Here is a 10,000-nt window from a genome sequence, read left to right on the forward strand (position 1 = left end):
CTGTCTTCAGCTTCTCAAAAGCTTGCTGACAGTCAACCGTCCATTCCCATCTCCGACTCTTCTTGAGAAGATCCGAGAGAGGAGTTGTCTTCTTGCTATAACCCTCAATGAATCGTCTGTAGTAGTTTGCAAGCCCCAAAAATGATCTCAATTCCGGGACAGATTTTGGTGCTGTCCATTCAACAATGGCTTGAATCTTCCTTGGATCCATCTTCACTTGTCCTTCCCCAATCAAGTGGCCTAGGAACATAATTTCAGCTTTTGCAAACTCACACTTTTCTCTCTTTACATACAATTCATATTCTCTCAACCTACTTAGGACTTTAGAGAGATGAGTTACATGATCTTCAATGCCTCTACTATAGATTACAATGTCATCTAAGTAGACTACAACAAAATTGTCTAAGAAATCATATAACACGTCATTCATTAGATTACAAAATGTTGCTGGAGCATTTGTTAGGCCAAATGGCATAACTAGAAACTCATAGGAGCCATACCTTGTCACACAAGTAGTTTTATGCTCATCACCATCAGCAACCCGCACTTGCCAATACCCCGATCGCAAGTCCAATTTTGTAAAGATTGAGGCTCCACACAATCTGTCCATCAAATCCTGAATTAAAGGAACAGGATATTTGTTTTTGATTGTTACCTTGTTAAGTGCTCGGTAGTCCACACACATGCGAAGGCTTCCATCTGCCTTCTTTTGAAACAAAACCGGAGCACCATACGGAGCCTTGGAAGGCCGGACAAACCCTGAGTCAATCAGCTCTTCCAATTGTTTCCTCAATTCTGCCAATTCCCTTGGCGACATTCGATAAGGGGCTTGAGAAGGTGGCTTCGCCCCTGGCACCAGCTCAATTCGATGGTCAATGGCCCTCCTAGGCGGGAGTTTCTTGGGTAGCTGAGGCGGCATCACATCTTCGAATTGCTGCAGCACGCTAGCAATTTCTTTCGGCACCTCACCACAATGGTCTGCCTTCTCGTCAACTATTGTTGCCAGAAACACTTCCCCTCCTTTCCGCAATGCTTTATCAATAGCAATTGCCGAGACCAAGCTCTTCCCCTTTTTCTCCACATTCGCAGCTGCGACATTACAACATGGGACGAAACAAGGGCATCCCTCACTTGCAATCATCATTCCATTGAGATAAGGCATCAAGACAACCTTGGCTTTTCGTAAGAAATCTAGGCCAAGAATAATATCGTAATCGTCAAGATTTACGACCAGCACATCATGCTTACCTCTCCACTGATCCAGCGTTATCGGCACATCGTAAGACATCCCAGCAATCCTCTGTGCCTTTGAGTTTACTGCCTTCATGGATGTGTGGCTGTCACTCAGCCGCAGGCCAAGTTCTTTCACCAGCCGATCTGCCACAAACGTGTGCGTTGCACCTGAATCCAGCATAGCATTCACGTCTTTGCCATTTACCACAATCTTCACATACATTAGATTGTCCGTAGCCCCTGACTTCCCTTTCCGCAGTGCATCAATCCTTGCCAAGTCTCTATCGACAGGGCGGGATTCGGCAGCCCCATCCCCTGATTTAGCTACCAGGCAGTTTATCACACGCATAGGGTTGACGTGCGTAACTACCCCTTCCCCCTCATCGCTATCCCCAGCCCGAATAGCATTCAACTTCTCCCTCTTTGGACATTCCCTCGCAAAGTGAGGACCATCACAAATGAAGCAAGTAAAGTTCGGTTTAGTACTCTTACCTTGTGCACCCATAAACTTGGCCTTGCCCTTCTCCGCGGCAGTAGCCCTCGATGCACCCCCACCGAACTTCTTCCTCGTTCTTTCCTCCTTGTTTCTTCCTTTAGACTTGAAGGAGGTTGATGTATAGCCCTCTCTAGTAGTTGATTTAAAATCAATCAAGCTGTCCGCAGCAGCAATAGCGGAGGACAGATCCTTTACATTCTGTCGCCTTAGTTCCGCTTGCGCCCAAGTTTGCAATCCGGACATGAAGTTGAATAGCCTGTCCTCCTCGGACATATTCTCGATGTCGAGAATCAAAGAACTGAAAGACTTAACATAATCACGAACTGACCTGTCATGTTTGAGTCTTTTAAGTTCCTCCCGCGCAATCCACGACGTGTTGTTCGGAAGGAACTGCTCTTTCAGCTCTTGCTTGAGACAATCCCACGTCTCAATCTTTGGACGTCCAGCACTTAAGTCCTCTTTGGTTCTCGTTCGCCACCAAAGCTTCGCATCACCCGTGAGATACATCACGGTAAGATCCACTTGTTCAGCCGCGCCAATCTTCGCAACACTAAAGTATTGTTCCATATCCCACAAGAAATTCTCCAGCTCTTTGGAACTTCTTGCTCCACCAAAACACTTTGGTTCAGGCACTTTAGGTTTCGAATTACTTACCCCAATAGGAGCGTTTGTCACTGCCCTCTTTAGGATGGCAATCGTCTCTTCGGCAGCAGCCAATCGTTCACTCGATTCTGCCGCAAGAGAAATATACAGGCTCTCAGCCCTTTCAGCGCTTTCCATAGCTTCCTTCAAGCGATCCATAATAGAACGTTCTTCGTCTTCTTCATCCGACCCTATCAAAGTCTCAAGACGCGTCAACCGTTCCCGAATAGCTTCCATGACTTCTGCTGCACGTTGTTAGAATCAACCGTGCTCTGATACCAATTGTCACGGGGTTAAATTTTTCGCAACGAAATTCAACCCAATGCGGCAGTCTAGTCCCGACTAGACTCAGCCTTGCCTCACTCTTTTCGCTCGTGTTTCCCTACGACTACGTGTTTCGCTCACCCAAAGAGGTTCTCACAATAGCTTCGTCGCAAACAAGGAAACCAACACAAGCAAGCACAACAAGATTACAAGAATCCCTCTCAACCTTTATTTATCTCATCAACAAAGGAATACACAAAAGAGTGTGTGTGCTATGCACAAAATCGCATGCTACCACAACAGAGGCTTGGCAAGCCTATTTATAGACATACATGAGCTGCAGGCTCCCCCCCATTATCCCCCATTTTCGGGACCTAGTGGAGCACTTCCTCCATCCCATGATCCCATGTTTTCAGGACATGGTGGAGCACTACCTCTTACCCATGATCCCATGTTTCCAGGACTTAGTGGCATGGAGAACACCCCAGTTATGCTCCCACGTTTTGCCTCCCATGAAGCTGCCACTTCCCCCATTTCCTGGCTGTCTACTTGGCAGTCCCAACTGCCTGTTCTGCTGACTTAGAAGGTCCAGTATCTAAGCCCCCACATCCATGCCAAGTCGTAGCTCAAAGACTCGCATAGATCATTGCACGCTGCTTGCCGAATTCGTTTCTGCCTATGCAAGGCTGCCGCTGTCCATCGCTGCCGAATTCTAGGCAGTGTGCCTTCGTTGGCGCGTCCCCGCGCCTAGAGCCCTAACAGTAGGCCTCTATCCTACCATCGAAAGTTGATAGGGCAGAAATTTGAATGATGCGTCGCCAGCACGAAGGCCGTGCGATCCGTCGAGTTATCATGAATCATCAGAGCAACGGGCAGAGCCCGCGTCGACCTTTTATCTAATAAATGCGTCCCTTCCAGAAGTCGGGGTTTGTTGCACGTATTAGCTCTAGAATTACTACGGTTATCCGAGTAGCAAATACCATCAAACAAACTATAACTGATTTAATGAGCCATTCGCAGTTTCACAGTCTGAATTAGTTCATACTTACACATGCATGGCTTAATCTTTGAGACAAGCATATGACTACTGGCAGGATCAACCAGGTAGCATTCCTTGGCGACACCACGACCCGCACGATCCCCGACGCCGATGAGACGAGGGGGGACGAGACGGGCGAGGAAGTCGTTCTTATCGGGCACGAGCGGCTCGAAATGGGCGGTCGCAGGGGCGGAGGCCCCCGCGCCGGCATCGCATTCTGCATCCGAAAGCACGAGCGATCGCGCGCGGGCCAGTTCGGCGGGAGTCCGCTCGACTGGAACACGGGCGCCACTGCTAGGCTCGCCCCGCGCCCCCGAGGAGGCGCGCGGCGGGGAGAGGGACAGCTTCACATTCGAGTTCCACCGAAGTGGGTACGCAGCACAGGAACCCCGCCTCGCCGCAAGGCACCCAGGGGGCCTTGGGCCGAGAGTGATGGGGGCAGCAGGCCGACAGTTCGGTGCACCAGCACGGAGCCTGCCGACACGGACAGCCCGATTACCGCTCATGCGACTCTGCGTACACGCGACAACAATCCCGACGAGCGAACCACGGCCACGAGAGCAAGTGGAAACACCCGAGCGAGATCGTGCCCGCACCGCTGGACGCGAAGTATCTCGAAGGGACAAGCAACAAGCCGGACGCGAAGGATCTCGAAGGGACAAGCGACAGGCCACGGGGGGAAACGACAGGGACAATCATGCGGGGGGCTGTCTGCCCCGGCTCGCAAGACGGAGGCCAGGCCTCGGCAGCGGGCACGTCACGCCACGAGATCGGGGATTGCGAGGAGAGCCAACGCATGGGCGCGCGCACGACAATTTAATGCCACGCCCACGCCAGCGTAGAGCTCTCCTCGCAATCCCCAAGCTCGGCGGTCCGCACCAGCCGCGTCGGCCAGGCCTCCATCTTGCGAGCACGGGCAGCTGCCACCGCAGCCGGAGGCGAAGGATCTCGAAGGGACAAGGGACAGGCCGCGGGGGGGAACGACAGGGACAATCATGCGGGGGGCTGTCAGCCCCGGCTCGCAAGACGGAGGCCAGGCCTCGGCAGCGGGCACGTCACGCCACGAGGTCGGGGATTGCGAGGAGAGCCAACGCATGGGCGCGCGCACGGCAATTTAATGCCACGCCCACGCCAGCGTAGAGCTCTCCTCGCAATCCCCAAGCTCGGCGGTCCGCACCAGCCACGTCGGCCAGGCCTCCGACTTGCGAGCAGGGGCAGCGGCCACCGCCGCCGTGACGTCGCGGCAAGCAGACAGCCGCGCAGCAGCTGCCAGCACCTTGGCACAAGCACGGCAAATGAATGCCACGCCCACGCCGCGGATAAGCAGCCCCAACGCGCCCGACGGCTTGGAGCGGGTCCCGAAGACGGTGGCCGGAATCGGGTCGTCGCCGGCCGGAAAACGGGTCATCGATGCCGGCAATACTTCGGGCCATGAGGCCCCCCACCTTAGTCCGAGTTTAGCAACAGCCCACATATCCCCCGCGGCAGGCCTATGGGCGCCAGGCCAGCGCGCCCCATGGCCAGTCAGGGGGCACCCCCCTAAAGAGCAATAAGTGTCATTGAAGCTCTGGCAGGGGGAGACACTACTAGGTCCCAGCTGTCACCCCCCCTCTAAAAAATTCATTTCTTGGTATTTTGAGCTGAAATTTTGCACAGAGGTTGGCAAAAATCCAATCCAACTTTATTAATTTTTCCAGAATTTTTCGAGGTCGGGAAGTATTTTTTTTTATTTTCCTACCATTAAAAATCGAGGAAATCGGAAAAAATAGGAACCGGCCCGGAATGACCCCAAATTCAGTGGGCAGCCTCATAAAAATATGGCTGATTTTACTGGATTGATTTCATGTGGAAAGCACGACGTTTTGTTGTAGGAATGCGGGAACCCCGGCGGCTCGCCTGCCGCGGCCAGCGACGTCGGGCTGGCCCAAGCAGCGCCTAGCCTCTCCCACGCGGGGGGCAGGCCAGAACGCGGGGGGCCAGGGCCCGAAGGCAGCCCCCCCGCGGGCGAGAGAGCAAGCCAGCAGGGGCTGTCGCCTGCCGCGGCCAGCGACGTCGGGCTGGCCCCTGCAGCGCCTAGCCTCTCCCACGCGGGGGGCAGGCCAGAACGCGGGGGGCCAGGGCCCGAAGGCAGCCCCCCCGCGGGCGAGAGAGCAAGCCAGCAGGGGCTGTCGCCTGCCGCGGCCAGCGACGTCGGGCTGGCCCCTGCAGCGCCTAGCCTCTCCCCCGCAGGGGGCAGGCCAGAACGCGGGGGGCCAGGGCCCGAAGGCAGCCCCCCCGCGGGCGAGAGAGCAAGCCAGCAGGGGCTGTCGCCTGCCGCGGCCAGCGACGTCGGGCTGGCCCCTGCAGCGCCTAGCCTCTCCCCCGCAGGGGGCAGGCCAGAACGCGGGGGGCCAGGGCCCGAAGGCAGCCCCCCCGCGGGCGAGAGAGCAAGCCAGCAGGGGCTGTCCGCGCGTCGCGCGGCGCGGCATGGCTGCGGGGGCCGCGCGCGCGCGCCCAAGCGCCCAAGGGCCCCCAAGGGCCCCAGGCCCTCAGGCCCCAGCGCCCCAGCGCCCAGCGCGGGCGGGCGCGCGCGCGCGTGTGGTCTTTGAGGGGCGCCGGCCTGGTGGCTCCCTAAAGAGCAATAAGTGTCATTGCAGCTCTGGCAGGGGGAGACACTACTAGGTCCCAGCTGTCACCCCCCCTCTAAAAAATTCATTTCTTGGTATTTTGAGCTGAAATTTTGCAGAGAGGTTGGCAAAAATCCAATCCACCTTCATTAATTTTCCCAGAATTTTTCGAGGTCGGGAAGTATTTGTTTTAATTTTCCTACCATTAGAAATCGAGTAAATCCGCAAAACTAGGAACCGGCCCGGAATGACCCCAAATTCAGTGGGCAGCCTCATAAAAATATGGCTGATTTTACTGGATTGGTTTCATGTGGAAAGCACGACGTTTTCTTGTAGGAATGCGGGAACCCCGGCAGCTCGCCTGCCGCGGCCAGCGACGTCGGGGACGCTGGCCTGCGCTGTCGAGCCCGCGAGGGCTGTCTCCGCGGCAGGCCCCCCCTGAACGGGGCACGACAGGCCACCGCGCTGGCTCGTCCAGCGTCGACAGTCCCTCGTCCAGGTTTCAGATCGCGCCAAGTCGAACCCATGACCTGCTCAAGCCATCGTGCGCTGCCGAATTCGCATCTGCGTGTAGGCTGCCATTCCACGCGGCAGCCCCTGTTTTCGTCAGCGTGCCCCCCTGACGAATTTTCCTGCCTGGCCCAGTCCAGCGTCCAGCCCCTGTTCGTCGAAAAATCTGCGCTGCTGATTTTCCACGACGAGCCTACTTTCGTCAGCGTGCCCCCCTGACGAATTTTCCTGCCTGGCCCGGCCAGTCCAGCCCCTGTTCGTCGAAAAATCTGCGCTGCCGATTTTCCACGCGGCAGCCCCTGTTTTCGTCAGCGTGCCCCCCTGACGAATTTTCCTGCCTGGCCCGGCCAGTCCAGCCCCTGTTCGTCGAAAAATCTGCGCTGCCGATTTTCCACGCGGCAGCCCCTCTTTTCGTCAGCGTGCCCCCCTGACGAATTTTCCTGCCTGGCCCGGCCGGTCCAGCATCCAGCCCCTGTTCGTCGAAAAATCTGCGCTGCCGATTTTCCACGCGGCAGCCCCTCTTTTCGTCAGCGTGCCCCCCTGACGAATTTTCCTGCCTGGCCCGGCCGGTCCAGCATCCAGCCCCTGTTCGTCGAAAAATCTGCGCTGCCGATTTTCCACGCGGCAGCCCCTGTTTTCCTCAGCGTGCCCCCCTGACGAATGTTCGTCGAAAAATCTGCGCTGCCGATTTTCCACGCGGCAGCCCCTGTTTTCCTCAGCGTGCCCCCCTGACGAATGTTCGTCGAAAAATCTGCGCTGCCGATTTTCCACGCGGCAGCCCCTCTTTTCGTCAGCGTGCCCCCCTGACGAATTTTCCTGCCTGGCCCGGCCGGTCCAGCATCCAGCCCCTGTTCGTCGAAAAATCTGCGCTGCCGATTTTCCACGCGGCAGCCCCTCTTTTCGTCAGCGTGCCCCCCTGACGAATGTTCGTCGAAAAATCTGCGCTGCCGATTTTCCACGCGGCAGCCCCTCTTTTCGTCAGCGTGCCCCCCTGACGAATTTTCCTGCCTGGCCCGGCCGGTCCAGCATCCAGCCCCTGTTCGTCGAAAAATCTGCGCTGCCGATTTTCACCGACGAGCCTACTTTCGTCAGCGTGTCCCCTTGACGAATTTCCCTGCCTGGCCTGGACAGTCCATCTTCCAGCCCATGTTCATCGAAAAATCTGCGCTGCCGATTTCCCCGACGAACCTGCAGCTGCACAAATCTGCGCTGCCGATTTCCCCCCCTGTCGGCATGGCTGCCGCTGCCCCGATGTCCAGACCAACAGTCTTTTTTGTCGACTTTGCCGATTTTGTCCGCGCTGCCGATTCCAACACTACCCCCTGCATCCAAACCAGCATTGTTTCGTCAGCTCTTCCCCTGACGATTTTAGCCCTGTAACAAACAGTAGGCCTCCAATCCCGCCAACGGGAGCCAAGTTGATAGGGAAGAGAATTGAATGACGCGCCTGGTCCTCGCACCCCGCCACCCGAGGGGCCTTTTTCCCGGCAGCCTCTGAAAAACTCTAGCTTTCACGGTCCTCGCCGCCCCTCACCACCATGGCAGGCCTCTAATCCCACCCATCAGCAGTTGTAGCCGATAGGGCAGTGATTTGAATGACGCGTCGCGGGCCGCAGGGTCATCTCACCCGGCCATTAATTGGAGCGTTTTTGGCTGGCCGAGGATGGGGGGATGGATCTCTTCTTCCGAAAAAGCAAACAGTACATCGGGAGTTATGTTGACGGGGCATGGAATTGAATGACCCGTCGCGGGCCGCCGGGTCATCTCACCCGGCCATCCCGGGGAGCGTTTTTCCCGGCAGCATCGGGGAAACTCTTGCTTTCACTGCCCGCTGCCCAAGTCCCCACTCGCATCGGCCCCCCGCGCCAACAAGCCAACGCTGCCGAATCGGCAGACACTGCTGCCGAGTCTGCCGACACTGCCCCGCGGGCTGCCACTGCCCCAGTGTCTAAACCAGCGGTCTTTCTCATCGAGCCTTGGACTATCCAGTCCGTCCTGACTCATCGCCAGCACCTGCTGCCGATTCTGCCGACTTTGCCGATTTTCTCGGCGCTGCCGATTCCAACACTGCGCCCACCGTGTCTGAACCAGCGCTGTTTCCTCAGCGTGTCCCCTCGACGAATTTTCCTGCCTGGCCTGGACAGTCCACCGTCCAGCCCGTGTTCGTCGAAAAATCTGCGCTGCCGATTCTGCCGACTTTGCCGATTTCGTCGGCGCTGCCGATTCCACCACTGCCCGCCGTGCCTGAACCAGCGCTGTTTCGTCAGCGTGTCCCCTCGACAAATTTTCCTGCCTGGCCTGGACAGTCCATCGTCCAGCCCATGTTCGTCGCAAAATCTGCGCTGCCGATTTTCCCCGACGAACCTGCAGCCGCACAAATCTGCGCTGCCGAATCTGCCGACACTGTCCCGCGGGCTGCCACTGCCCCAGTGTCTAAACCAGCAGTCTTTCTCGTCGAGCCTTGGACTATCCAGCCCGTCCAGACCCATCGCCAGCACCCGCTGCCGATTCTGCCGACTTTGCCGATTTCGTCGGCGCTGCCGATTCCAACACTGCCCGCCGTGCCTGAACCAGCGCTGTTTCGTCAGCGTGTCCCCTCGATGAATTTTCCTGCATGGCCCGGCCAGTCCAGCGTCCAGCCCATGTTCGTCGAAAAATCTGCGCTGCCGATTCTGCCGACTTTGCCGATTTCGTCGGCGCTGCCGATTCCAACACTGCCCCCCGTGCCTGAACCAGCGCTGTTTCGTCAGCGTGTCCCCTCGACAAATTTTCCTGCCTGGCCTGGACAGTCCATCGTCCAGCCCATGTTCGTCGAAAAATCTGCGCTGCCGATTTTCCCCGACGAACCTGCAGCCGCACAAATCTGCGCTGCCGAATCTGCCAACACTGTCCCGCGGGCTGCCACTGCCCCAGTGTCTCAACCTGCGGTCTTTCTCGTCGAGCCTTGGACTATCCAGCCCGTCCAGACCCATCGCCAGCACCCGCTGCCAATTCTGCCGACTTTGCCGGTTTCATCGGCGCTGCCGATTCCAACACTGCGCCCACCGTGTCTAAACCAGCGCTGTTTCTTCAGCGTGTCCCCTCGATGAATTTTCCTGCATGGCCCGGCCAGTCCAGCGTCCAGCCCATGTTCGTCGAAAAATCTGCGCTGCCGATTCCCCCCTGTTGGCATGGCTGCCGCTGCCCCCTTGTCTGGACCAACAGTCTTTT

Source organism: Populus nigra, chromosome 2, assembly GCF_951802175.1.
Source record: "Populus nigra chromosome 2, ddPopNigr1.1, whole genome shotgun sequence".
NCBI lineage: Eukaryota > Viridiplantae > Streptophyta > Magnoliopsida > Malpighiales > Salicaceae > Populus > Populus nigra.